This window comes from Ammodytes marinus (genome assembly GCF_949987685.1).
Source record: "Ammodytes marinus genome assembly, chromosome: 12".
In the NCBI taxonomy this organism is placed as follows: domain Eukaryota; kingdom Metazoa; phylum Chordata; class Actinopteri; order Uranoscopiformes; family Ammodytidae; genus Ammodytes; species Ammodytes marinus.
Window position 1 is genome coordinate 5,756,603 of NC_137216.1, and position 23,406 is coordinate 5,780,008.

Consider the following 23,406-nt stretch of genomic DNA (forward strand, 5'->3'; position numbering starts at 1 on the left):
AATGCTGAATTTCTATGCTACTTCTTCATGAATTTAGACAATTTATTTTTTTCTCTATTGCAAATACGCAGGTGTATCCCCTCAGTGTTTCCTTCTCTTAATTTATCAAATTTCTATCAAGTGGGATTGAGCAGTTACTGTTGATGGAGTTGAACTCAGACAGTCAGGCGGTGTTATTGATAGAGGCAGACACCCACCACCCTCATTGCACTCGTCTTAAACCGTCTCCATTCTCCAGCTCGGTGCTTGGGGGAAGTGACTGTCAGGTAGATAAGGAGGCCCGCCTTGATAAGATTCTGATCACTGTTGGTTGCTACATGGGGGCCATGCCCAGGGGCCCTTAGGTGATGGCACCATAATGTCTGTGTAAGGACTATTTTTTGTCTCTCCAAGAGTAAAGGTGGAGAAAGAAATATGGGAAGACATAAAACAATGTTGTCACCTTCAGTATCTCCAGGAGGGCAGACACTCTTCCGTACACACACACACACACACACACACACACACACACACACACACACACCCTGTATCACCAGCATTAGCTCATCTATCAGCCTCATACATACAACACATAATTTGCATTTAGCAACGTGAGCACATATTTTGTTTGCTTACGTTGTGAAACTAAGAAACAGCCCCTTCGCATACGGACAAATGAGCCAAGCCCTGCTGTTCATTCCCATTACTTGGAATGCTGAATTGTATGCCAATGCCCCATTCTTTGTGAAAGCTAAACGTTGCGTGTGTTTATGGCAGCAAGATTATTGCAGCGTGTGTAGGAAGAATATTCAACACGCTCAGCCTACAGTAAAACTAGGAATGCACCGATCCACTATTTTTAGTTCAGATCCGAATTCAATATCTGGGTTTGGATATCCACCGATACTGTGCGATATCATAATTATTATAAATGTCTTTGTTGGTGGCGATGTTATGTGTAAGGTTAGGAAGACTTAAGCAACACAGCAATTCTCATTTAAAAGAGCAACAAACATACACAAATGCATATAGGTTTATCTTAACAGCTTTGAGCTGTTTGAATGCAGAAGAACATCAACTTTTGAATTCCTAATTCTAATATTAATGTGTGCTATATCACATAGCTATGGTCTTAATATGTAAATGTATTTCATAGTTAAAAAAATTAGATTTTCTTTATTTTATTATTTTATTAATATCTGATTTGTCAGTCTGATATCCGATATGTAGATTGCAGCCATCACTAAGTAAAAGAACTGGGGGTGGAATCCTTCACAAGCATACATAATGGATAAGAAAATCACAGCACGCCATGTTTTGCTTATTTATTGTATTAAATTGTCACACATAGTTAGAAATGCAGCTTGTGGCCTGCTGCCTTCCAGCTTCCACCTCACCGCCATTATTGTAATGAATATTTCGTGCAGCGTTGGCAACACTCAACTATCCACCGTGGGCTGCTAGTAAGACTGGAATTTGACCAGATTGTGGCCCTCCAGTTGTATGTTTTTTTTTACATTGTGTTTTTACATTTGTAAGGGTTAGAAAAGGACAATTTATTTCACATTTTAGGCTTGAGAGAATGTTTCTCAATTTGAATACATCAGTAAAGTCTGGAGGGGGAAATACTGAGAAACCAATTACCAATTATTTCCCGACAATTTGTGTGCCGCTTTGAGCTTTTATAGCATCCACTTTCCTAAATAAAATATAAAACAGCTGTTGGTAATAAACGCATCTCCTTAATTTATTTTGCTTAGTGTCATAGTTGCGGGGTATGTCGATGGGCTGCAACACATTACATGACACAGCGTCAGGTGCTGAATGAGTTACGGTAAAGGAGAGCTGTGTGCGATAATAACATGGCTCATTAAATCTTTTTTTTTTCTTCTCTCTCTCTCTCGTGTTGCTGCTACAAAGTGGGGGCTGCCTCTGATGATTTAATCCTTGTACCACCAGGAACTAGCCCGGCAATATTTCATCAGTGTCATGGGCATACAATTTTTTTTTTTTCCTTTGCGCCAATGCAATGAAGATACTCGTATCAGATCAGCTGTGTGCCCGGACACTTCAGAATCAATGATATGAGTTTATCTTTGAACTTGTTCCACATCTGAAGAAGACACCACACACAGTGATGCACACAGGCTGCAGACACGTAGCTATACTCATGTTACAGACCTACTGCGAAGGCTTGATGCTTTGATGGTTTTTGAAGTACTGCATCCTCAGCTTATTCAAGTAACGCGTCGGGCTAACTCTCTGGACAGTACGGAGCTTCTGTAGAAATGTTGATAGCAAACCTGCGGGGCTGACCCACATTAGTGAAGGATCATTAAACTTGTCCCCAAATCACTGAAGCGTCTATTGAGTTCCACCCCCCCTGAAATGATAAATGGAATTAAATTATTTTTTAGTTACACATGATATGGTCCTCTGCATAATCATAGATGCACAACTACCATTGGGTTACTTTTTTATACAATCAAATCATTTGCTTATAGGGAGTGTCATTCTGAATTCAATGCAGATTCATAGACATTTATATTAAATGGACACCAGATTATAGGGGTATATTGATAACAGTCTAAATGTTGGGTTCTAAAATACCTTATTTTGTCAATGGCTTGTGTTATTAATCTAAGTAACTAACTTACTTCCACATATATAGTCTCCATTGTTCAGTGAGGAAAACTGATTGACTCTGGAAACATTTCCCCAGGTATTGCTGATGAGGTAAGAACAAAGTGGGACACGTTCAGCCGGTGAAGTGTGCATTAGTAGATTAAGCTAATATGAAACTGAAAAGGTTCAAGGTTCAAGGGTCACCTTTGAAACAAAGCTCCAATTGCATTAGTTGTATTGGTATAAAATCAAATCAAATTGATTTTTATATGTTAAAAGCCCAACTGCACAAATAGTAATTTGCCTCAGTGGGCTTTACAATCTGTACAATATACAACGCCCTCTGTCCTCAGACCCTCGACCGGGCCGAGGAACAACTCCCCAGAAAAAACCCTAAGCAGGGAAAAATGGCATTAAAACTTATAAAAGACCGGTGAATGCCTTCATATGAATTCTGTTCAGAAAGTCATTCTGATAATCTATCCTTATATTGCATGTTCTCAACCTTCATTACTTTTAAGCAAGAAGCACAATCAGTCATCAGATATGACTGTGCAAACGCAGTTCCCCCCCCCCCCCAACTATTATAGTTCTTTGGGATTTGGGATGACATACATATTCAATGAAGGGACATGATTTCATTTTGACATTCCAAATACGGTCAGGACACTTTCCTCGTGTCCGGACTCGGCTGTTCTTCTCTTCTCTTCATCTCAAACCCTATCAATAGATGAAGTTACACTGTTAATTCCAAAAAAAGCAAATTTACAAAGGCAAGGCAAGTTTATTTCTATTGCACAATTCAGACACAAGGCCACTCAAAGTGCTTGACAGGGGCAACATTGCAGGTTAAAAGGAAAAGAAAGGCTTCAACCTCCATACCAGGGTGAACTCTTCTACAAAAAGCTTTCTTGTTTTTTAGCTCCACATGGCAAGCTAATCATTGCCATCATTAAACAACTTATGATCATATTAGGAAAACACAAGATTAAATAACAGGAATGTCCTTCATAGTTGCTTTTGGAAAGTCGCTGATTTTGAATGAGAAAATCAACAGCAGTATTTGGAAATGTCCTTAAAATAAGTCTTGCGTCATGTTTGAGTAGAATTATGTTACCGTGCTTTGGCTTCTCTCTCTCTTCAGACGTTCCAAACGCCATATGCTCTGTACGATCCAGTAGCCCGGAGAGCCTCGCAGCGCTGTATCGCACTGGTTAGCATGTATTTGTATGTGTAGGATTTATACTTGTTCCTTTACACTTAGCCCCCACATTCTCTTGAACTGTTTCTCACTTTATCAGTTATTTATTCCATATTGCTAGCTGTCATGCTAAAGTGCATTGTACATTTACACTGGTTTCCATCCATGAGACGGATGGATCCCATATCAAGGCCCACATTTGTTTTGGAACCTGGAAGGGGAAGCGGTGACCAGATGAGAAAACAATGAAGCCACTGAGGCGAAGCCGTGACAGAGGCTGCCGTCCCTGATAGTGTAGATTGGACACAGCACACACAGTCAGTCTGCTTACTGTCTCTGTGACATCTGTTTTACACTGTATAAAGTACAGATGGACCTCGGTGCATCTGGAACCGTGCTTAAGCTTCATCTTACTACAATGGCACGGTTGTGTTTACGTATGTTGACTGTTGCTTTCAGGTCTTAGTACTTCCCGGATAAACGATGAGCCTGGGTATTATTATGTGGTGCTGACATGTTGTATAACCGGAGTGATTATGATTATGCATTCGTGGAATTTTGATGATATGACTACTAGCAGAATATCCAACAGAGCCTGACTGATTCTGGGTTTGAGGCCTCATACCAATGCCAGTATTTGTGATATAAAGCCATAGATAGTGATATTTTAACATAAACACAGGACATAACCAATATTTCTGAAAATCAACCCTTTAAGTTTGATAATTTAAGAACTGAATGTTTGCTAAACACCTCCCCCAAAAAGCCATTGTCCAATCATATCCATCCACTGCATATAACTGCTCTGTTTCTACAGTAACACAGAAAGGACAAACTTAACGGCTTTAAGGGTTTTTATAAAGTTGGTGTCTGCCGGAAAAGCACCCACCCGTTTAAAGACAAAGAAGTACTACAGAATAAATAACTAATTACATCTTCACCTCAACACTTGATATTGTGGAAAGACTTGAGGCAGTGGTGGATGATGCCATCTTTAGTAACTAGCTTCTTGTCCTTGAATGCTACCGTACATCCTGTAATTTTTCAGAACGGGAGGGGTAGACATGGAGGGTAGAACTTTCACCGCTTGATGATGCCAAAATACACCTTTATTACACTCTGCATCTTTACACTCTGCATCTTTAAAAGCCTCATTTATACATGGATCATCAGCTGGTGAGGATGTGGATTTTTTTGTCTGGCGAAATGTAGCTTACACTCTGGCCTTTTAACGTGATATCCTTTAGGCAAGAAATGTCATCTTTGAGACCTTTTTACATGGTTCTTGTTTTTAACCCGAGGTCGGCCGGACACAGCATTTTTAACATCCTCAGAAGTCAGAACCTAGCTACAGCTAATCATTCTCAGATGACAACAAAGCTGTTATCTTCTCTCATTAGCCAACGGCAGGGTACACAAAACATAGGACATCCAGTATTATGTTGTGAAAGTTAAGGTTGGCCAAGGGTGGTTGTTCCACAGTTATTTCAATTCTAAAGACATATTTAATCAACATTAGTTAAATATAAGTATTGGATCTGACATAGAATTTAGATAGGGACAACTTATTCAGGTTCTCCCTATGAAATTCTTCTTTTCTTTATCTGCAGTTGGACTTCAGACAACATAAGTTAATGGCAGCTTTGCAGGATGAGTCTACCTCAGATAAACCTGCACACAATCAGACACTTGATTGATTCAGGCACAAAGATAGAACAGTGCAGCGCTTCTTATACAAGCATCCTACATTAAAATAATTCCATCACACATGTCTACATCGTTTATCTGTCGTCCTACGTATTATTGGCAGCACATCGCTCAGCCACACACACAACAGGGAGAGACGTTTGCAGCACACATGCACACTCGAAGGTACAGACCATTCCTGTAAGGCGCATAACTGTCAGACAGACATCGATTATAGTTTAGACTTTTAAATAGAATGCAAAATAATGATATTCACTTGCATGTGGTGTTAGCCTCCATTCACACTGTGACCTCAAATCTAAAATAAAGCCTACACTAAACACAAGCTAGGAAAAGGCAAGCCAGTCACGTAAAGAATGCACACTACAAAAATGCAACTCTTGGTTTGAGTTAGTGTATTTTTCTCTACATCAAACAGATAATGTATAAAATAATTTTTTGGCTCCCCGACTAGACAAGCAGCATAGATAAGAAAGAAATATGCGTGAAATGCAGCCAGTTTCTTTATAGAGCACTGGGAAGTCCTGGTTGTTGAAGCAAATAAATTATCCATGTGGAAAGTGACCTCAAAAACACACATAGCCCAGCCAAACATTGGAAGATGACTTCATGGGTGGGTAGCCAACCATAAAATATAGGTTGCCTACAACACAAATGTCATCAAATTAATGAACGCAATTAGCCTGCAGACAACAGATATAGCTTTATCTGCACACTTGCCTGTGCTTCGCCCCACTAATAAGCTTCCATACCGAGTTAAATCAGATTGTTTTGGTCTAAACCAATTTTCCTAACAACCTCACCCCTGTCGCTACACCATTACTGAGACCGCCTCGCAGCCCAGCAGGACAGAAAGCCTTTGATTTGATCTTTCTCACCTTGATCAGATTACACACTAGAATTAGTTTAATTACAGCTGTCGTTGATTAATGGGCAGGCTATAATTATCAGTCTGGGTATAGCGAGTCTGTAGGTGTGTGTAAATGATAGTGTTTAACAGCGATATAGAAGAAGTAAAGATCAAAACATTTAAAAAATAATTAGTTTTGGTGAACTTCTGTCAATGGAAAATGTATGGAATATTACATTATTCTTTTGATGGCTGCTATGTTTTTAAGCTGACATCAATAAACGTAATTATTTTGGAGAGGGTATAAAGAACTGTAGTGTAGCAAGTGAAAATTAAATGAGAAAAAAAATCTCATTACCCATAGAAGCTTTATAAATACATAATATACACATGAAAAACCACATTATATAAGCCAAATGTTCCTCGTTACAGCAGAATACAAAAACTGCCGCAAAATAGTATACAAACAGAAGACAGAATATTACAAAAATGTACTTGTATAATATGAATCATACAACAAATGGTAAATAGAGCATGTGTAGCTGAGAATGTGTTACATTTACATGTGAAATGAAAATATATTCTACCCCTCACAGCTCCTCCTAATATTTCACCTTTTCCCCAGATGTGTGCATCATTGTTGGGCTTGTGACAGATTGGGGGCTTGTCCGTAGAGTTTGACGACATGCTCATCCCTGTAGATGTGTGGAGATGATTGATTCCCAGATGCCAATAAGTAGTGAGATTGCTTTGCGCCACCATCTGCATGCAGATCTTACACAGTGTTATCAAGATTTGCTCGCTGTCACCTGCCACAAGTGTACTCTTTGCATTTCCGTAAGTGACTAAGGCCTGAATTGTATATTCTGTCTTCGTCGGGCCTTCTAAAAGCATTTTTAGTGACCACGGCCGCTTACGCATTGTGAGATTTTTTGCTTCACACCTAAATGGATCACTGAGTCCCGCGTGCCTCACTGTGGTAGCAGTCAATACAACAAGATGAATCGTATGGAGCTGCTCCGAGCGTAGCGGAAGAAGGGCAGAAAAAAGGCAGCGATAGGAGATTGAACTGAAGGATTTCAAATATTAATAGTGATGGAGTGTCTATCAGACATTGTGCATGCATGAGCTGCTTGTGTGCACTCCAGGTTTTAGACAAGCTTAGCACCCCCTACCGCCACACAACAAGCCTCCCCATCAGAGGGCAAAGGTAGCCAGGCAGAATTGAAGAGAATGGAAACGGACCAGATGGTTGAAGCTAGATTACGCAGATGCTGCAGCTGAGTCGGCGGCAGGGCTTTAGCGGTAAACCCTACCTTTAAATTAATTTCTCTGTCAGGGGGCATACAGGTCGATTCAGAGATGCACCCATCTCTCTGTATAGTCCCACATACAATACCATCAACAGTATATGGTATTTATTATGGCCTAAAGCAGGGGTGTCAAACTCATTTTGGTTCGAGGGCCACATACAGCCTCTCTGATCTCAAGTGGGCCGGACCAGTAAAATAATGGCAAAATAACGTACATATGTCAACTCCAAATCTCTAGCTTTGTTTTTCAGTAATATGCTTTATCACTCAGCCTACATTTGTAACCTACATTATCATGGATCACAAGGGATCTCTGTACCCCCCAGGAAATGTCTTAGTAAAGGTTGCTGCTGGCCATGGGAATAGGAGGTGCGGCGCGCAGCGCCGCAGCAAAAATTTTGGGGGTATTTTGCTCAAAGATGCCAATATACGCACTAATGAAATAAACAACTGTTTATTTGAATACACAAATACAACAGGCACTGACGTTACAGTTGTCCAATTTTGTTTACTATACGTACAGGGACACATTTTGTGCAAACATGCAGACAGTACAAAATTAAATTAAATAAAAGTGCAACTTCTACTGTTTTGATTTATTTTTAAATACAGGTTATTGGTTGTTTTGGAATTCGTTTTTCCCAATTTAAAACATAAAAATAAAGCAGCATGGAAAATTAGGAAATAAATCTTGTAGGCCTACACTAGCATGCTCCTGCTCGTTTCGCGCGTGCAGAGCCGCGGACACATCGCGCTTGCTAGTACATTAATTGTTCAGCACTAAAAATATATATATATTTTTTTTTTTGGTTTTTAACATGGACTTTGCCATAAAGCACTGGAGGAAACATTAATAGCGGTGAAGCAAGATTGCCATTTACCATTTCCCACGTTGCTAAAATGTGCTTTTTTAAATTTTGGCTGCCCCCTAGCGGCTGGAGTGAGCATTTTGGTTATTTCTTTAAAAATTCATATCTCCTCACAGGAATGGGCTAGAGACTTACTTTTTTTTAAAAATGCTCATAAATGTGTGCTCTACAAGTCGCGGGCCAGATTAAATCATCTCGCGGGCCGGATCCGGCCCGCGGGCCGTATGTTTGACACCCCTGGCCTAAAGCTTTACTCCCTCATCACTCATCTTCATCCGCTTTTCCGGGGTGGGGTTGGGTCGAGGGGGCAACAGATCTAGCAGGGCCTAATGCTTGAGATAAAGGTTTTTACAAAAAGTGCAACTGTGATTATTGTATGTAGATCAAACAACAGTCCGACATTTGTGGTGTACATAACAACATTACCATACATCTTGGAACAATGCTCAGCCATTTTCTTTCTAGCCAGTAAAATAAACGTGACTTGCATCTCAACACAATAACATAATACAAATATTGTGAGTGCATGAAGCTGTGCTTGCATCATGTGAATTACAGCATTGGAGGATTAAAGGTTCAGAGAATATGGTTTGTAATACTTAAAACGTCTTGTCATATTCAGTAAAAACTCACCATCCACTACCTGTCCGTAGTAAATGCACTGAAAAGGTGTTGTTTATATACACACTAGGCTCCAAAGATGGCACTGAAAAGAGGGAGACATTTGAAATACTCTTAATTTAAATTCTTAATCAGAAATAAAACAAATAAATAAGGATCAAGCAAAGCTATGTTTCACCTAACTGAAAGTCTGCTTTAGTTTCTAAAGAGTCTGGAGTAGTTTCAGTTGTGTGTGTGTGTAGGAGTGTAACGCTAGTGTGCGTGTTGCATTGCATCCATTCAGTGAATAATATTTGTGATCTTTAGTGATGTACCGTTTTCTGCCTGCAGCACTGGGGACTTTCTGCGTCATTGCATTAGTTTGTCATCACATTTTTCTTTAATGACCCCTTTTATACAAGGACTGAAATATGTGCAATAGCTATGCCAAATCGACATACAACGGCTACACACATGCACTCTACACACATTTCCAAATGCTCCAGCTGGTTGGCTGGCTCAGTAGTCAGCCGTACTGCTTGGATAAGACGCTTTCCAATATGTCAGGACTTTAATGGCAAGGTTCAGTATTGTCAGGTGAATGTGGATAGCAGAAGGAGAAGGTGATCATTGACTGACCTCAGTTTTTACAGTTTGTCATTTTTTTAAATGTTTTGTGTTGTATTGATAGTCCTGCAGTCTTTCATCAATTGCAGTTACCACAACGAGCCCATTTTAAATGAAACTCCATTTACACAGGTCGTTGTGTTCGGCCTTACAACGAGCGGTGGGGTTGTGACGACATGAACTACGTAGTCAGGCGTCAACATTTTCACGGCAGCACTTTGAGAGCGTGGCTGTGTTCGGCTTTCATGCTGTTAACTCATTCTGCCAGAGCAAGGTTTCTTCAACGCCTGTGAAGTTGGCTGATAAAATTAGCGCAGCAAATTAGCACTGATGAGTCACTCATTATCAGCTCTGTGTATGTTGGCAGGAGACAGTTGTTGTGGGCTGCTTTGCTTGTTCAGGTCTTTTATTTACAGGGAAGCCAATGCGGTAAACAGAAAATATATGTGTGAAATCTCAGTGTGTTTTCTAGACTAACAGAAGGTATGTTGTGGTGATCTCATCAACATTGCTACATTTGTCAAACTTCTCCAAAGCAACATCATGATATTTTTTCAGCTGCTGATACGTTTGTTTATTTGATTATGTATTATTTTGGGTGAAGCCAACTTCAATTTCAGGATACAATACAGCCGAGTAGCTCTGAACTAACACAACACAACCAGCCTTGACTAGTATGGTTTTTTCCATAGTGTTTGATATTACTTCCATGGAGAGAGGAGTGCCAGTCAGGAAGTGTTGTTGCATGGAGGTTTTTGGACAGGATTTCAAACAGCAGCAGCCCTCTAGAGGCATGCTTCATCTTACAAAGTGTCAAAGAACAACTATTTTGTTACACAAGCAAGCAAGCTCTGCTCACTGTGCCCGCTCCGGTTATCATTCATCCAAACTGCCTGCTGAAGTTTATTTTGCTGTGTGTCGCTCCGCAACTCGCAGTGCAGCGCATTAGGGAAAATGTTCAAGGGGTTTTTAACGGACCAATACAGGGGCAGGTTTGACAAGCCCAAGCCCAGTGGGCTGGAATAAACAAAGGATCATGATGAGTCAGGCTGTATAGCTCTGACAGTTTCAGTTAAAAATGCCTTGATCAGCCCTGTTATTGACATTGCATATTGGCTCAAGACGTCCATATGAAAGCACTACCACTTGCATCCAGATTGCAATGTCAGGAGCAGATTTAGGAAACGCCTTAAAGGAAAGTTTGATTTATTGTACTTTTTTCTTACCAGAGCTGCAACACATGTATGTGATGATGTGGCTGAATACCAAGCCATTTGTGACTGCTCGGTCAATATATGAATAATGGATGTGATAGAATGACAAATAGCCCCTTCTTGAATGTTGCATGCAGGAAATGACATACATTTGCTGGCGTATTTTTAAATGCACTGCGAAGAAGTCGGATGACATTATGTGCCGTTGGTTGGCTGTGGACATAAACATGATTTAAATTTCATATATGGTCTCCGCGGATGGAATCTCCTCTCCCTCCAAACACTGCTGATATGACTGCATCTTCTTCGTTCTCGTTCTCTCCCTCCTGCCCCCATTTCTCTATCTCCCCCAGGCCAGCGCTGCTGTGTGTTTGTCAGCACATTGCTCCATGGTATAAATACGGAGGCAACATCTCCCCGACTGACTGATAATTTAATCAAGGGAGGTTAAAAACAAGTTGGTATCAACGTCCCGGAGTTGGCCGTTTTCAATAATGCTAAAGCTATGCTACGGACGGGTGACGCCAAGGCCCATGGCTTAGCAATAACAAGAACCGCAACAACAAAACACTGACTTGGCAGCACATGACCTCATTGTCTGGTCATGTCAAAAATGCTTCTGCCAACGGTCTCTTTGCCTCACCTTGCTCCTGCTTACCGCGGCTTACCTTTTTAGATGTTGGTTTGTTCCATTATGTCATTTCATGTTAACTCTCATATTAACCTTAGTGTAATAACAACCACCGTTTGTGCGCGCTGATGTCAGTGTATCACACCCACTCTTCTGGCCTAAGGACATTTATGCTAAAGATCCAAAGTTGTTCAGCTGCTCAGCATTTTACCCACACTAGATTTTTAAATATATATATAAAACGTGTTCCAAGTGCAACTTGAGTGTGAACCATTCCCATGTGAGGAAACCAGTTATATAAACTTGGCCTTGAGCGTTTTACCACACCAGTGCCAGCCTATGACTAACCCTACGCAGTGTTTAGTGTGTGCCACAGTGCGACCTCTTCAACACTTTTCATCCATACTTGAAAACGTGAACATTGCTTTATACAGATCTCAAGCAGAAACTGTATGGGACCTTTTTAAAAATATATATACATAAAGCTTATGAGTGTTTTGCGAGTAGGGATCTGGTAAAAAGGCTTTCACCACAGTGTAACCCAGAAGATCAAGGTTAGCTAAAAAAGGTGTCGAGAGAGAACAGAACACTGTGTCATTGAAGTCCACTCAAGTTCAATGGTGGCAAATTTACCCACAATGCTTTGTCACTCTCCCTGGGCTCCAAATTATCTCTCACATCTGCTGCTACCCAGATACCACACACACACACACACACACACACACACACACACACACACACACACACACACACACACAGACAGACGAATAGCCAAAGCCAAGCTGCGGCCCCTTTTGAATTGATTAGACTGTCATAACTGAAGAGATGATCTGCTTAAACAAAGATAATGGACAAAGTTTCTCTCACTGATTGTTCTGTCAATCCAGTGAATTTGATGTGCATGCAAATTGGGGGCGAAAATTACTGCATATTTTCAAGTGCAATCAGTGTGCCGTCATGTGCACTGTGTGAAAAGTAGCAAAGGCGCAAATGAAAACTGAGAGATGACAAATCTCTGTATCTGACAAAACATACAGTCTCCATTCTCTGTACATGAAACTCAAACACCAAAGTGATACAGCTCTGGTAAAAATTAAGAGACCACTCCAAATATTCATTGTCTCTCGTTTTACTATTTATAGGCATATGTTTGAGTAGAATGAACATTTTGGATTTATATTATCAACTGCTGACAACATTTCTACCAAATTCCAACACATTTTTTTGTCATTAAGAGCATTTTCATTAAGTAATTTAGAGCTGAAGATTGAAGAAAAATCCAGGCCGGTCTTTTTATTTTTTCCAGAGCTGTATCTTCCAATAACAGTAGCCAGAATAAGTCAAGTTCTAACATGCCAGCCCCGGATCCCTTTTTGTACCAGTGCAGATGAGATCATAGGCGAGTACAGCAAACGTACTTGAGGCTGTTCTAATGTGTTGTTTCCTGTCTGCGAGGAAGCGTCCATGCATGACAATAGAATTTGGAGCAAATGAGACGGATTTCCCAGAGACACTTTCCGCTGCAGCTCTTAAGTAGCTTTTAAGGTGTCATTGTGTCGTTGTCAAAACATTCATTTTCTGTTTTTTTCTTTAACAGGATTCAGTGTCAGTGATTCAGTGTGGATTTGTATAAGTGATGTCAGGAAAACACAACAGTACAAATGTAAACATTGTGGCAGTTCATCTCATGACAAAGAAATCAGCACTAGTGCTGTCAAACGATTAAAATATTGAATCGCGATTAATCGCATTAATGTCATAGTTAACTCGCGATTAATCACATTTGTATCTATTCTAGCCTAAATGTCCCTTGATTTCTTTTTGTCCCATTATTTTTTCTCATTGTAATGCTCTTAACACACTCATTCTCTACACCCTAGTTGTAATCCAGTGTATTTCTTCTAAAATATCAGTATTTCCAATTCAGTGCAAATAGCACACAATGTAGATCCCTCCCACCCCTAGAACAGCATACACAAACATAATTGGAACTTCTTTTTTATTTAAAAAGCACTGCTATAAAAAATTGTCAGGTCCTAATTTTGGGCATTTGTCGTGTCCTGTCATGCACATATTAACACACACACATATACTTTGCTGCTGAAAATAAAAATAGAATATTACCTTTGCAATATTATAATAATACATTAATGCAAACACATAAATAATCTTGCCAAAAGCTATAGTTTTTTCACCCAATTTTAGTATTTATTTTAGTTACTTATTATACGTTCCTATCTAACTTGAACACTGTTTTTACTGTAAGGGATTCCCACAGCATATCATGGCTGCCTGAATAAAAACTGTGTCATTCAGAAGACATACATCAATTTACGGCATTGAGGGATAAATATTTAAGTGTCACAAAGGCATATCAACGCTGGTATAACTTACTAAACTTATAGCTTGGTCATTAACAGCTGAACCCACATTTTACCAGTGGAGTGGGAAGTCGTTGGGTAAAGTTAGTAGTTTTTAGTAGTGCAGTAATGCCACACTGTAAAAAATACTCCATTAAAACTAAATGATGCTAAAAGTGGGCTAATATAATCTGTAGAATGTTCTTCTAGAGCTTCTAAAGTAAAAATGTTCGATACTATGTCAAAATAATAAATCATCATGTTTGAAGAGCCAAAATAAAATCAAAAAAATTACTTAAATAATAGTATTTAAGAAAACAATGTTTTATAAAGATGATAAGAAGTTGTATTGCAATAACAAGTAGACAATGTTTTTGTATATTAAAGTGGAGTGAAATATAAAGTGTGATGAAAGGAAAACACATGTACCTCAATTATTAAGAGGATGTGAACTGAGCATCATCATGCGCCCCTTGTTTAAAGCAGCATGGGGTCATCACATTTGTTTTGTTGTGTTTATTTGTTGCTTGACAGTCGTCTCACACACATCTCCCTGCTGTGTTATGATGTAGTTCAAACCACTCAAAAGAAAGGTGCTAATCCTAACAAAGACAGGGAATAACAGTGCAAGCTGGTAAACATACCGTACATGTTAACAATGAACAATGTTCCAAAAATCAGCTTTGCAAAATTTTATAAAGAAAAGCATTGTTTTTCAGACCTCAAGGATAAACACAATGATTTTGGGTGAAATGAACGTACATCAAGCTCCTTTCAATCTTTGACAGTGCTGCCTGGTTTGGGAACTATCAAGTTGCATTATTTTAAATGAGTGGTGTTTAATGTCTCCTGAAATCTTTGGTGACATCACCCTTTCAAAAAAAATCAATTTTTATATATATATAGTTCATATACTGTATTTTGCCAGTTTGTTTGGTCATTGAACTCAGCAGTAGCAGATGCAGTGCGTTTTAAGATCTGATTGCGCCTATTGAGACACTGCTTTTAAGAGCCACAGTTTTATATTAAGATGGTAAAGCTCTGACTTCTTTATTCTCTAAAATCAGCCGTTAATGTGACTTTAACATGTGCTCACATAGTGCCGTTTCCACTCTAAGCTCTGCCTATTTTCTCCACTTTTGAACTGCCCCCTCATTCTCTCTATTTCTGTCTCTGGTTGACCTTGAATGACCCGAATGGGCGAATGACATTGAAACCCTGAATCAGCGTGCTTGAATCACATTGAATCATTTAGTCCTCTGGTCCACAAAATAGCTGTACCACCAAAGCAGAGAGAGGACTGCCTTATTCAGTTTTTAATTAACGGATAAAGGCAGTTTACCTTGAGGCAAAATAAACCATAAAATAAACAGATCACCAATTAAATCAGTGGGGCCCAGGGATTTTTTTTTTTATAAATTGATAAATGAAACGGAAGTATACTAGGATAATAAAACCTCACTATTGCCTCTAGGGCAGCATTTTTTTTTAAGTGTACTTTAAATCTGGACATTATGGATGCAGCACGGGCAGAAATGTGTTTGGTCCTTCCTTCAGAGGCATGCTTGTTACAAAAAACTACAATAGTAACCCTTATGTAACCATGGCCTCTGCCTGGTGAAAGGAGATGTCAAATGCAGCTCTGCAGCATATAATGGCTTCAAATCATTCTTGGAGCACAACAACATCTATATATCTAAAAATAAAAAAATATATTTATTTTTTGGCATTTTTATGCTTTATTGATAGTGTAGAGACAGAGTTGAAATGGGGCAGAGAGGGGAGTGACATGCAGAGAACGACCGCGGGCTGGAATCGAACCCAGGTCCGCTGCTGGCCGAGGCCCATGGGGGGGACGCCCTACCAACTGAGCTAAACAACTTCTGAACAAACACAACTCTAAATGAGAGAGAAAAGTATGACGTGTTTTGTTCCAAAGAGTGTGATCTGGGTTTTGAATCATTTGGATCATTAGGTGAAATGGTGGCACAGGACTGATATCATGATGCAATTTGTTTACGCCTAGTGATAGTGATTGATTAGTGCGTCATGTATTTTTTCAGTACTGTACAGAACTCCTTGTTTGCAGTAATTTTTTTCTACGGTGGCCCTGAGAGCTAAGAAAAGAAAACACATGCACAAATGAAAATCCTTAACAAATTAATCAAACATCTTCACTACATAGCAGCACAATGTGTAGGGATGACAAATGGAAACTTTGCCCATAAAGAAAAAAACTATTATATTTTCAAGTGACAATAAGTTACAAAACCACGACAACAAGCATGCGCCCAAGCCGTGAAAATAACTTTTCAGTGACACCTGGAAGCACTTTCTGTTGATTTTTTTTTTCTTCAGTATGGCGTGCTTCTGTATTCCATTGTGTTTATTGTACAGTGCTGTGCATGTGTTCTCAAGGTGAAGATATGTTCCTCATTGGCTTTGCTTTGTTCTATTCACATGGGTTTTCTCAAGTTTTCAGGGCCACAGTATTTTCCCCCCTTTTTGAAGTAATTCTCCAGCCTCTTGTGTTTTTGGAAATTCAACATCACATTTTTTTTGAGTGGTCAAGGCTACAGGCAGTCACAGTAATACAGTTAACTAACATGTAGACAGATAGCAAGCTGCCAGTGAGCCAATCAGACCAGCTTTTGTCAGCAGTCCATAGAAGAGCCAGGCCTATAGCAGCCATGGCCACTTGGTTAATCAGTTCCATCAGCCCATCCTATAGATACTGCCTCACTGACTACAGCACATGTGTGTTTTAAAGGGCCGGCATACTTCATCTTCTGTGGCTATCTTTGTTTTTTTCTTTTAACACGCATTTATCAATGGGGGACTCAACTTAGGACACAGTTGCTTACACTCACACTTTTCACTTGCGTTCACCGACACCTGATACACTCCATTACATACACTCACTTCTGGTGCAACCATGGTCTTCTGCTGTGAGCCGCAGGGAGCAAAACATTCAATAATTTAAGGCTTTGCACACACACAGCACTAAAAGGAAACAACCATGTTTGCTTTGGCGGAGTGTGTCAGGCAGACAGAAGAAGACTTTAAGAATGAGAGGAAAAAAACAAAGAGTGGAAAATGAAAGAGTAGGGGGGAGGGGAGGCCTGGCAATGGGACGGGACCCGGGCATCACAGGCTCATCTCCCCCAAGCCTCACTTCCCCCTCTGTGGTTTCTCTGGCCTGGCACGTTGACACCAACAACAATGTGCCAATACTGCTGCTTCTTTTCATTGCTTTCCCAAACCCCCATTCTTTAGGAGTGTGATTGTTGATTGCCTCTTATGCAATAGGAAGAAATATATATTTCAGCTGGGTATCCTGAAAGATTTTGGTTTTGTTTCCCGGTTCTGCTTCACATTGACTTAAAGGAATCTATCCACAGTGCAGTTGAGGGCTAAGTAGGACTTAACTCAGTGGCATCTCAGTGGTTGTAATCCTATGAGGGGGCAACTGAGATGTTGTAGAATTTACTAACACGACCAAACCAAACCTGTCTGGTAGCCTTGACTGCCATATTGCCACTGATCTCTCGCTTCATTTATTCCCCATAGTGTAGAATGGAAAAACTGTTCAGGCTTTATTAATATGAACAGGAGGTCGAAACCGATTCTCTTTCCAGGAAAACCAGCTGGCGGTTCGATAAGGCCCCCTGTCAAAAATAAATAAATAAGCATCCTTGCGCTGGACTAACGATTCCAATTCTTTGGAGATACATTCCTTCTCTTTCAGGAAACCGGCCAGAGATTACCTGATAAAGGCCAGTAATAAAAGATTACCTATTTAAGTGTTGCAATAGAATTTTTTTATGTGTTTACTTCTAGCCTGCTCATGAATTCTAACTGGCAAAATGGAGCAGCAGTCAGTTGTTCCAGTCTCACCTGTATACAGGTCTTAGGCTTTCAATTGATGTTACAGACAAGCTGAGATATCGTATTACAAGATGAATCCCATGAAAGAGGCAATACAGTGTAATAAGACCATTTATTGGGTTGGGGAATTGAATTAAACCTGTGTGTATCACTTGTGTTCTGTGTACACAAATGCTTCTGCTGGTCCTCCAGGAACAGGTCTTGTGGATGGAGGCTTACTTCAAAGGGTTCTTATTGCAGCATGTGTAAGCTCTATAGCCTACTTTACCGGATACCCTGATTTTATGTTGTCATCGCATACACTCCCTTGGTACCTCCAAACAGAATTTGAATACAAAATGTGGTGGTGGCCTACTTTTCGAGTACCTCCGTTGTAATCCTATATGCGACTACTGAATAGAGAAGGTGTGGGAAAGCCTGGACCACCATTGTGTGACCGAAAAAAGGCTGAAAGAGCAGGAGGTTGGAGAGACTCTGCGGGCTGGATTTAGTCACAGTCTTGGAAGTGGCTGATTAGCTTGAACTTCACATTCCTATCAAATGAGAACGAGAATGAACCCAGTGTCGGAGGAACAAGTCCATGTATGCAAACATACATAAACACACATTCACACATTCCCCTATAATTACAGTCAGGCTGATACTCAAGTAGTTTGCCCTTACGCTGGAACACACACACACACATACAGTGCCCTCCTTTTCACTGCTTGGATCCAGAAAACATAAAAAAGAGCTCAGGTGGCAGTGCTGGGTGCTGGATGCTTGCTCTGGGCGGTGGCCGTGCAGATGTTACCTGGTGGCTCCACGCTATCTTCCCTGTGAGTGTGTACATTCGTGTTTGTCTTTGAGGGCCAGCTGTGATGGCCAGCTGCCCACTTTACCAATGCCTTGGCAATTCCCCAGACGGTTGACCCAGATAGACACAGCAAGAGGGGAGAGATGCACTTGCACGCACTTTCTCTGATGCACATACACACTCTAATATTCACCAGCGTGGGCACCCTTCACAAAAAATTGCTCACACAGTCCCATCAGAGCAGGTGAGGGAAAGAATGTGAGAGTTTCAATGGCTCCTTTTTGGAATGACCTCAAACTTTTCTGATGCAGCAAACTTTGATCCAATGTGGCTCTTTTTTTTGTGAAAGACATACTATAATGCAGCAATTGGAGTTTGTTCAGAGATTTTCAAATCTTGCTCTATAGTAGTTTACATGTTGCATGAAGTCCAGAAAACATGCAGGGCTCTGTGGCAATGGTTGCTAAGTGCCCACACCAAAAAAAGGGATCCTGTGAAATATTAAAGCTTTTCTCAGGATGGTGGCTGGCTTCTCCCTTAGTAATAGGGTGAGAAGGTCAGTCATTCATCAGGGTCTGGCCTGGGAACCCCTTGGGATCCCCCCAGTCAGACCTGACCATTGTGGCTCGGGAAAGGAAAGTTTGGGGTCCCTTGCTGGAGCTGCTGCCCCTTGTTACCCGACCCCGGATAAGTGGTTGACATTGAGATGACATAATTTAGGCTGTCAGCTGCACATTCGGCCCTTTTATCAGTTGACTTACCACTGGAAGACGTTCAATGCAGATGTTTCGGCGATATCACTTCAATAATGAAAAAAGGTTGGTTGACATGTCCGGTCCTCCCCAGGCTATTATAGTAAACCAACATAAAAAAACAAGGACTCTGTATTTAAAAGGAAACCCTCAAAAGTCATGTACTGAGTTTAGGAGAAGAGGAAGTTGAATGGGGTGAGGCAGCAGGAGGACAGGAGGATTTTTTCGTCACAGATTCTTTGTAAAGTCAAACAACATGACGTAAACATGTTGACATTGCTCAGCCCCGTAGTATTCCCCTCGCCCTCGGTGTTGACTTCTGCCTGATGAACCCAGCGTTGCCATAGCATTGATTTTCTCCATTGGAAATATAAGCCGAGCTGAAAAGTGTGTCAACTGTTAAAATCATCTGTGAAGCAAAAATTCATTCGAATCAATAAACCAACTGTGACTGTTTGACTTTGTTTACATACTTTGTTCTCACCACAGAAACGGTTGCAGTTTGTTCAGACTTTAAAGAGATCATCTGTTCTCCAGTAATGATGGTGACAATCCTCTCTATCTGGGAGAACACTGATCAACAGAAGAAGTAGTCATTTATGTGATTGTTAACCTTAGATTAAAAAAAAAGTCATATTGAGAATGGCCATGGGTAATTGTTAAAGGCCAAGCTCAAGCAACCTATTTTGCCCTTTAGGTAAGAGTACTATTATTGGCAATTATTCTGAGCGTCAACTACAGTCTGCTGCAGTCCTTATAACACTCACCTGTCACAACCTTCCCACGGTCCCTCCATGTAATCCAATAACGAATGACTTGAAAAAGCTTTCCATGGACTAAGATTTCTTTTCAATCTGTGGACAATCCTGTCTTCTCACCTTCACACGTTCCTTTGTGTATTCAGGGGTTTTATTTTTTTACTGCAGTTACATGTGTGTGATTGAGTGCAGTCGTTATCCTCAATGTCACACCGCATTGCAGTGCAGTAAAAACATTTTGAGTAAGTGAGTGGTGTGACTGTGTTTTATAGTCAACCCAACAGTTTCAGGACAGGCTTCCAGAGGCTTGTATATAACCGTCTCAGGATTCTAGTGAAATTTGAGCTGATAATAGGGAATTTTGAGTATGATTTAGAACCTTTAACATTTATTTCAGCAAATGTTATCTCCTTTCAGTCTACTATTCCCACTCCAACTCTGTACATCTGTCGTCGCCTTGTTAATTAAACAGCCGTCCTTTCCCCCTCCGCAAACATATTCCATTCATTTCCCTGCAACCTCAAGTCTTCTTCTGTGCACACACAGGAAATGTGAGGTTCTGTCGTCAACAAGGGCACACAGCAGGGCACAAAGACCAATTGGCTGAGAATAGAGACTCATTTGTCATAGGAGAAAATGCTGACATGAGTGTTGTAACATATAATAGAGTGAGGACTGAGGACCATTAAAGGTGAAGGGAAATGTACCGTGGTTCAGCATAATAGGAAGCACGGTAGAATTTTGGTTGTAGATTATGAGCAGCATTATTTTTTTCTTACTTTTTTTTTTTTTTTTGAGGGGGCGTAATATATATGCAGGCGTACTGCCAACACTGTTTTTATCACGACATTAACTTACTACTAAAACATCCTCTAGCATCGCTGAGAGAAAACACTGCTCAATGTCAGTTGTTCTGAGTCACAATAGTCTTTTAATTCCTGTTGACATCTCCTGGCCCAGGCCTGTGTCATGTTCACGCTTTTAACTGAGATTATTTTAAATATGTTTGTTTTTGTGTTCTGATAAACAGAGAAGAAAAGCTAAGAAAAAGCTGTAAAGTTCATCTTACTGTGCCAAAAATCTCATCCAGAACATCCAAAACCACGCAGCCTACGCTGACACTGGGCTGTCAAGACCCAACTTGGATTTTGTCAGTGTTGCCGTGGCAACATGCAAATCTGGTAAGGATTTCCCCATGATTGTTGTCAAAATGTCGCTATCGGGAGCTCAGCAGAGGAGCAACATGACAACTTCTGAAACCAAATCACAAAATAGCTCAGCTTGATTGGCATTCATGGGAGCACCTAAGGTCGCTTGTCAAAGCTCAGAGGAAACTGGAGGAGCATTAGGGCTGTGTCAAAAAATCAAAATATCGATATATCGCGATACTTAGTTTTGCGATATCAGTATCAATTGTTATATCAAAAAAAAAAATTTTTTTTATTAACTTTATGTATTTATTTGTTTTTGCTTTTCAAGGCTTTATTGACAGTGCAGAGATACATATACCTAGGGGGCAAAACCCCTTTTTTTGGACAAACAGACATGGAGTGTTGTAAAAGGTTGTTCACCAGAAATTATATCCAGGACCTTCCAGGATCCCAACCTGGGTGGACAACCTGGTCAACTAGCTGCTGGAAAGTTACAGCGGGCCGACATAGAGCAAATCAGAACCACTGTTTAAGTGAATGGGGATGGGCTAATAGGGAACTTTTTAAACTTATAGATATCATTATGAAACTTTGCAAGTTGATTACTGACATTAAAACAACAACTTTTTGTATTACAGTATTTTCCAAAAAGTTTGAATAAATATGAAAAATCATCAATATCTTACTAATGATGTGTACATTTGCATATCTGCAAAGCCCCAAAATCTAGATGTTGGACAAAAGCAGAGTCAATTTGTTTTTAAATTTTTAAAACAAAACAATTGTCCAACTGCCTGAAGCTTTTCCTAATCACAGTTCAAATTTGATCAATAACCCATAGAAAATTAATTTTTTACACTGTTTTTTCCAAGGGAATGTCTAGCCGTTTCCTAAAATACCAGCTGGAGACTCCAAAAGGACACTTTTGGTCCATAGCACATGAAATGTAACTGTGTAAAAATGTTATTTTCTATGGGTTATTGATCAAATTTGAACTGTGATTAGGCAAGGCTTCAGGCAGTTGGACACTTGTTTTGTTTTCAAAATTTAAAAACAAATTGACTTTGTTTTCTTCCAACATCTAGATTTTGGGGCTTTGCAGATATGCAAATTTACACATTAGTAACATATTGATGATTTTTCATATTTATTTAAACATTTTCGAAAATACTGTAATACAAAAAGTTTTTGTTTTAATGTCAGTAATCAACTGGCAACGTTTCATAATGATATCCATAAGTTCAAAAAATTCCCCATTAGCCCATCCCCATTCACCCCCATTCACTTAAACAGTGGTTCTGATTTGCTATGTCGGCCCGCTGTAGCTTTCCAGCAGCTTGTTGACCAGGTTGTCCAACCAGGTTGTGATCGTGGAAGGTCCTAGATGTCATTTTTGGTGAACAACCTTTTACAACGCTCCATGTCCATAAAATCACTTTGCCCCCTGGGTAATATGTGAAATGGGGCAGAGATGGAATGAAACAACCACGGGTCAGATTCAAACCCATGTCTGCTGTCAGGCCTGAGCCTCTAGGATACTGACTATTGAAGTTAGATCAGTTTTGTTTATAAGAATACTTAAGATTCACTGTCACAAAAGCACACTGATGTGTTTTCATTTTCAGTGTGTCCTGTACAGTTAGTACAAGAGTGAATTGGATTTGTTATTTTGATGTTATGGCAGCTGCAGCAGTGTTTGATAATTTGCCAAAACCAAAAAAAAGGAAGAAAAATAGTAAAGAAAGTTGTGAATGAAATAGTTTTGACTTCATATGTCTGTGCAATTATCAATATATTGTGCTGTTATGTTTGACAAGGCAACTTTATGGAATAACGCAATATATCGTGATATATCAAGATACGCAATATATCATGATATATCGTATCGTGACCAGTGTATCGTGATACGTATCGTATCGCGAAGTCCTTGACGATACCCAGCCCTAAGGAGCGTAGGAGTAAGAAGGGATTTGTATGGCTTTTTTCTTATCACTCTGATTATGTGTACTCAAATCTGCATGGGTTTATTTTGGTGTGAAGTCTAGGTTATGAGTATATCTCTTCATCAACCATCATACCGTCCTG

The 23,406-nt window shown here is 40.0% G+C and overlaps 1 protein-coding gene across 2 annotated transcripts in view; it reads left to right on the plus strand.

Moving 5' to 3' along the window:
* The window catches only part of adarb1b (adenosine deaminase RNA specific B1b), a 109,809-nt gene that overhangs the window by 39,637 nt on the left and 46,766 nt on the right, over window positions 1-23,406 (plus strand). The window contains exon 1 of one of the 2 annotated variants that reach the window (XM_080038227.1): window positions 9,667-9,741. The exons of the other annotated variant lie outside the window; for it this stretch is intronic. The gene's annotated coding sequence lies outside the window, so the exon portion shown is untranslated. Of the gene's footprint in view, window positions 1-9,666; window positions 9,742-23,406 lie in introns of those variants that run through there. 2 annotated transcript variants of the gene reach the window in all.